The sequence below is a fragment of the Anopheles aquasalis genome, chromosome 2 (genome assembly GCF_943734665.1).
Source record: "Anopheles aquasalis chromosome 2, idAnoAquaMG_Q_19, whole genome shotgun sequence".
NCBI classification, from domain to species: domain Eukaryota; kingdom Metazoa; phylum Arthropoda; class Insecta; order Diptera; family Culicidae; genus Anopheles; species Anopheles aquasalis.
Window position 1 is genome coordinate 4,457,501 of NC_064877.1, and position 5,727 is coordinate 4,463,227.

Consider the following 5,727-nt stretch of genomic DNA (forward strand, 5'->3'; position numbering starts at 1 on the left):
GCTGAACCAACAACAATTTTCGGTGTCAAATTAGACCAGTTCTATACCCGACCTCGTAGCTCTCGCTAGAGCTGCTCGTTGTTAGGTAACGTTGTTTAAATTCCGTCACCACAACCAGGGGCCGACAAGAGCCATGCCACAAATGCCACGTCACGCCACAAAAGGATGCTGCAGTGCAGCGCAGTCCAGTGGAGATGAGTAGAAGCTGTTCCCTCCCCCCCCGCGTTGAACTGCGGGTTTAGGAAGGTGTTTATCATAATTTCAAACCACTCATGTACATAACAAAAGTGAAACGAGACACATGGAGATAGAGAGAGGGAGGGAAGGAGCACACAACGGGACCCCTCGACCTCTTTGTTTGATGAGTGGCCGACTGTCGGTCGACCTCATCCCCCCGGACTGGCTTTCTGTCATCTTTCTGTCACCGCGGAGGTCGGCCTTACCTTAGGGCAAGGGTGTGCGATCGTCTCGCGTAAAGCTGATTAAAAGTTTACCTTCCAACACGTCAACCAACTGGCTGGCTGGCTGGCTGGCTGGCTGCGCTGGTCTGGTCTGGCCTGGCCTTGCGTCTGTTGCGCTCTCTGCCATCGAATGCAGCTGGCGGATGGGCTTGATGTTTCAACCTGTTTCTGACTTCTGACGCGCTGCACGCAGCTGCACCTGACTCTCTCCCTCGGTGTGGGCGTGAGAGTGGAAAAGGGAAAGGGCGAAAAGTTTAAATTGGGCAAATGATCACTTTAACGAAGCCGCGCCCGTTGACGATGACAGGACGACCTGCCCTCACCGCACCAACACCAACCGTGACGTCAACGAAACGATACACACGAACTGCACGGCCCTGGCCGGAAGTAGGAATGTCCTCATCACCGCACCCAAGCTTCTGGGAAAGTAATATGCTTCAACCACAACGCCACAACGCTGCCATCGGGAATGGAACTTTGGCATCAGGACCTCTGGCAGGCGGGGGCACTACTAAGCCAAGGAGTCAAGGGTGGAGTCACGGTCCGACTTTGATTTCACAAAAGGCTGCTACAGTGTATGAGTGGCAAAGGAAGTCGAGCGTCGTGCAATTTGACATCTCTGTGCGCCGCTATCACCATGTCCGGGATTCCGGAGTCCTGGAATCGGAAACCCTACAAAGGCAGGCCCCCGAAGCAGACAGCGGCAGACATCTCAACTGCCTCAGGGATGAACTTTTGAATTGCACATTACATACGGTGCCAGTGTCAGTGATTGTCAGCCTTCAATCTTAATTGCAATTATATTTACTGATTCGTTCGAGTGGAACCGGGTGGATTTGAGCATCGCACCACAGAAACGGGTAATGATCTCTCTGTTTTACAGACATTCAACCGTTCGGCACGGCAATAATTGCATCTTCAAAAGCCCGGGCGAGAGCGCCTCAGCACTACTGATAGCTAGCTGGTGATGTCTAGTTCCTAGTACACTCTTATACCTGGTCCTGGACGAATGGCATGTCACGGAAACGCCGCAGCCGAAAAGCCTTTTGTAACGCAGAAGACTCCTTCCTAATGAAGTTTTCCTCTTTCCTTCGCTGCTCGATTGGTAAAGCGACGACGACAACGACGACGACGACGAGCAGCCATCCCCGGACGGCTACTAACGATGTTTCGCTGGAACCCGCAATGAACTCCAACCAGACAGCAGCAACTGATGCGCAACATTAGCGCATCGAATCGCATGGTTGCGGTCCGTTTTTGGCCTCTTGACGCTTTCTCCGGCCTCCAAACCGACCGACCGACGTCCCGACGTGACGAGATCACGAGATCAAAAGTACTCACAAAATGGCGGCTACATAACTCAATTAGCCGATAATTTGTTCCACTGTTTGCAACGTCACGAGCCTCACGGGCCTCTCGACTATCAATGGCAACTCGATTTCCAGCTGGAATTCTCGGCAAAATTTTCGTGGCAAATTCCATTAGTTTGAAAAATGGTTTAAAACAAACCAAACCAGTAAACGGGAAAACTTGTTGAAGTGGGCGAGAGACGTTTTAGGCTGATCCATTTGATCGATTGAACATCACATCATTATTTGGGAGCGAAATTGGGGGTTGAGGGTTAGGGAGGAATATTTCAAAGTAAACCATTTCATTTACAATCGATTGATGAATAGATAATTGTTTGCAGTTCCGTATAATTTGCATTGGCAGGCCAATGATTTGCTGTGCTCTGTTGGTTGTGTGCCTCTGTTTGTGCGAGTGAGTGATGATCAAACATGCCAACACTGGAACCATGCATCTGACATCATTACGTGAGCTTTTGCTCGCTAAAACCACTCAACCTGTCCCCCCGCCGAACCCCAGGCCAACCACCACTGCTACAGCTTGATGCTCGCTTGCTCATCAACTTTGATGAGTAGCTTGAGCAGTTCCTGGTAGTAGACTGGTAAAAGTTCTCATTTACATTTAATCCATCGAATCAAGTGTCAAACTCACTCTGTTCGCCGGTGTCTGGTGCTCGATTCATTCGACGTGCGTCGCTTCCGTCGTTTCCGTTCTGCACCGATGTTGGTCGATCAATAATATTCCGATGCCGATGATGAGCGACGAGCGATGCCGATCCCGATGTCTGATGTGCGACGATGCTTCGAAGGATGCCAACGATGATGATGATGATGATGAAGCATATTGAGCGGCGCACATACACGGAGAAAAGAGGAGATGCGAGCGGATCAACAATTCAAGTGCATTGGAAAGGAGATAATACGCTGACAAAAGAACATCATAAATCTTCTTCCACATGCCCACAGACCACCACCAGCACACATACATTCCCGGAGGGGGGGGGGGGTCAATTCAGACAGCAGACAGTCGCTTGCCATAGGCGCACCTCATAATAGTGCGCATAATAACGCGGAATGCGTGCCTCAAGCACGTGGTATTCGATCGCACTCGCCGCAACTATTCCAGTTTCCTGAGGAGAGTGGGAGGGACGGGGGGCGAGCGGACCGTACAATTGATCTGAGCTCTGAGCGGTATAACGTATTCCACCGTGCGTACCACCGCACGGAAGCCAATCAAATCAAATCGAACATAGAAATGGAGGCGCCCGGTTGGAGATGGAGGCGCCTAGTCGCTCACGCCGGGAAAAAGCGATTATGGGCCACGAATTCTTGTCCGTTTGCCGATGAAGCGAACTAAATTGCTACAAAAACCCACTCCCGGAAACTCTTTTCTCCATGGTCAGTAAGCAGAAATTGAATTTGAGAAGTGACAGAACGGGAAGCCCAAACGTGTAACTTTGTTGCCAAAGCTTTCGAAGAAGAAAAAGGCACCGTTTTATGAACGGTCACGCCAGCCACGCGGACTCACACACATGGAAGTGTGCTGCGAAACTTTTCCAATGAACGTCTTTAACGACTTCTTCAAAGATGCACTTGCATGGCGAACTTTAGCTCCCTGTGCAGTGTTGTAAGTGGGTTAGGAAAATAGGCGAAAACTTGGCTGCAAGAACCGGCCAGCACTCCCAAACCCAGGGACCACCCATTCCCGGATGCGTAATGATCGAAAAGATCTCAAACTTGCGCCGGAAAGGGAACGGGACCGTTAGTTGGAGTATCCGATATGCTCCGTGCATCCGTTCCGCTTCGTTACGGCGCGCAATCGGAATCGCTTCAAGTGCTTCAAGTGTAGCACTGCCACTCTGACGGCGGTGGTGATGGAATTGTGATTTGAACAAGTGCCCTTAAGGTGACATCAAAGGGGGGGGGGGGGGGGGTGGGAGCGAAACTGAAGTAGTTACGGGAGTAACAAGCGTGTGTTGATGATTGTGACCATAATTTACTGTAACCGCACAACCGTGGAGTACGGATTGGCGGGGGGGGGGGGGGGGGTGGCCAATGACGATGTAATTAAACGCGTAATCTACACATTCACAAACACGATTTTAGGGTTTGTTCAGCTACACACGTGTGGCAGACGCTTGCAAAGAACCCCCTCCGGTCACCCTAACCTTCTATCAACATCCGGTGTTCCGGCAGCCCGGCAGCCCGGCCAATGACAATGCCACCAACGGGTGGCCCTAGGTCTCTTATGCTTGCAAAGGCGCGCGCATTTCTCGCTCGTAATCTGCTAATCTGAATACCGCAAAGCTCCGCGTGTCGAGACATGCAACACGCCGGCTCCTCTTGCCGGCATCTTCCTCGGGATCCCTTCCCTCCACTCGACCAGCCATCCAGCCAGTCCATCATCTCGTGCACACACTCCGCCCGTTCCAACCACGAGAATACCGAATAATACACAACTGAGCCACTCGAGGCACGTTTTCGTCAGCACCACTAACAGCAACAGCAACAGCAACAGCAATGGCAGCGCAGCGCGAGTATAAATTGTTCCGTCAGCTCATTTCTCGATAGCACACATACACTTCTCCCCGGGCAAACGCTGTTTTGCATAAATCTACAACACATTTTCTCCACCACATCGTCCCGGGGATGGCGCTGGGTCTTTGCATCCGGTTTCCGCCGGCAGCTGGCACGCCACGCCTCGCACGGTGGCTAGTGGCAAGTATCTCTTCTCGTCCGATGAGCTTCGATACGCGAACGCACACGAGCAGAACCAGCACCACCGAGGGGGTGGGGGGGTGGCCATGTGCCGTCTCACATCACATCATCCGTGGAGCGGGAAGCTTCCAGCCCAAGCGCTTGAGCGCCACGTTTGTGCAATCAACTGAACAACTCAATTTGTTGCAGAAATGCTGTTCTTCTCTCGCTCTCTCTCTTCACTCCAAATTTCAGAAGATTCTTTTCGAGCAAAAGTTGATGTCCTGTAGAGAGAGGGATTGAGGGATGAGGGAACGGGGACATTTCTCATCCCTTAAATGGTCGCGACGCCACAGCAGCAACCGGAGCTACTGTCGAGCGCTTTCATTTGTGTCAATTTTATGATGATTGAAAGTTTTAATCTGATTTCGGTGAACCAGAAGACGACCGGACCGGGTGGACGAGATACTACAATAGAAGGGCGGTGGTGTGGTGGTTTGCTGGGGCATCGTCAAGTTCCTGAGTTACCGTGGAACCACGCGGCACCCCACGGTCGGTTTTGTAGATAGATGTTCGATTGACGTCGAGGTACGTCGAGTTCGGTTTGCTTTTGCCAAGCGAGCGAAGGATGGACTTTATCGTCGGGACCTTTCTCTCCTCTGTTCTGCGATCCAAATGCGCCTTCTTGCTGGTGCTTCTTCTTCTGCACCAGCACCAAATCATGACGCCATTGCTCATCGTAGCGAGATGGTGATGTGTGCCTTCATCAGCACCGTCCGTCCATCCTTCGCACCAGCAGCATCATACATCCTGTGCTGTACGATATAGTAACAGACAACCAGGGCGACTCCGACGACGACGAGATAGACGAGACACCTGGGCACTTGAGCGCTAAATCGATGGGAAAAATATATCCTCCCCGGGGACCATCCCCCGGCCATGACATGTTCCGTGGTCTATGGTCTTTCTCCGACCATCATCGATTACGGTAGATCACCAAAACGCATCGGTGGCATCGCATTGTGACTTCAACCATCCTCAAGAAGCAGAAGAAGAAGAAGCACCCAGGACCGACAGGACAAGGAAATCGGGAAGAGAAATATGCTAAAAATAAGCAAATAGCATTTTTATGCGATTCAGCGCGGTTCGAGGGGTTTGAAGAAATTTATTCCCTCCACTCGATGCTCGACTCACTGCGCGACCTCCACCGTCGGCTGGATCAC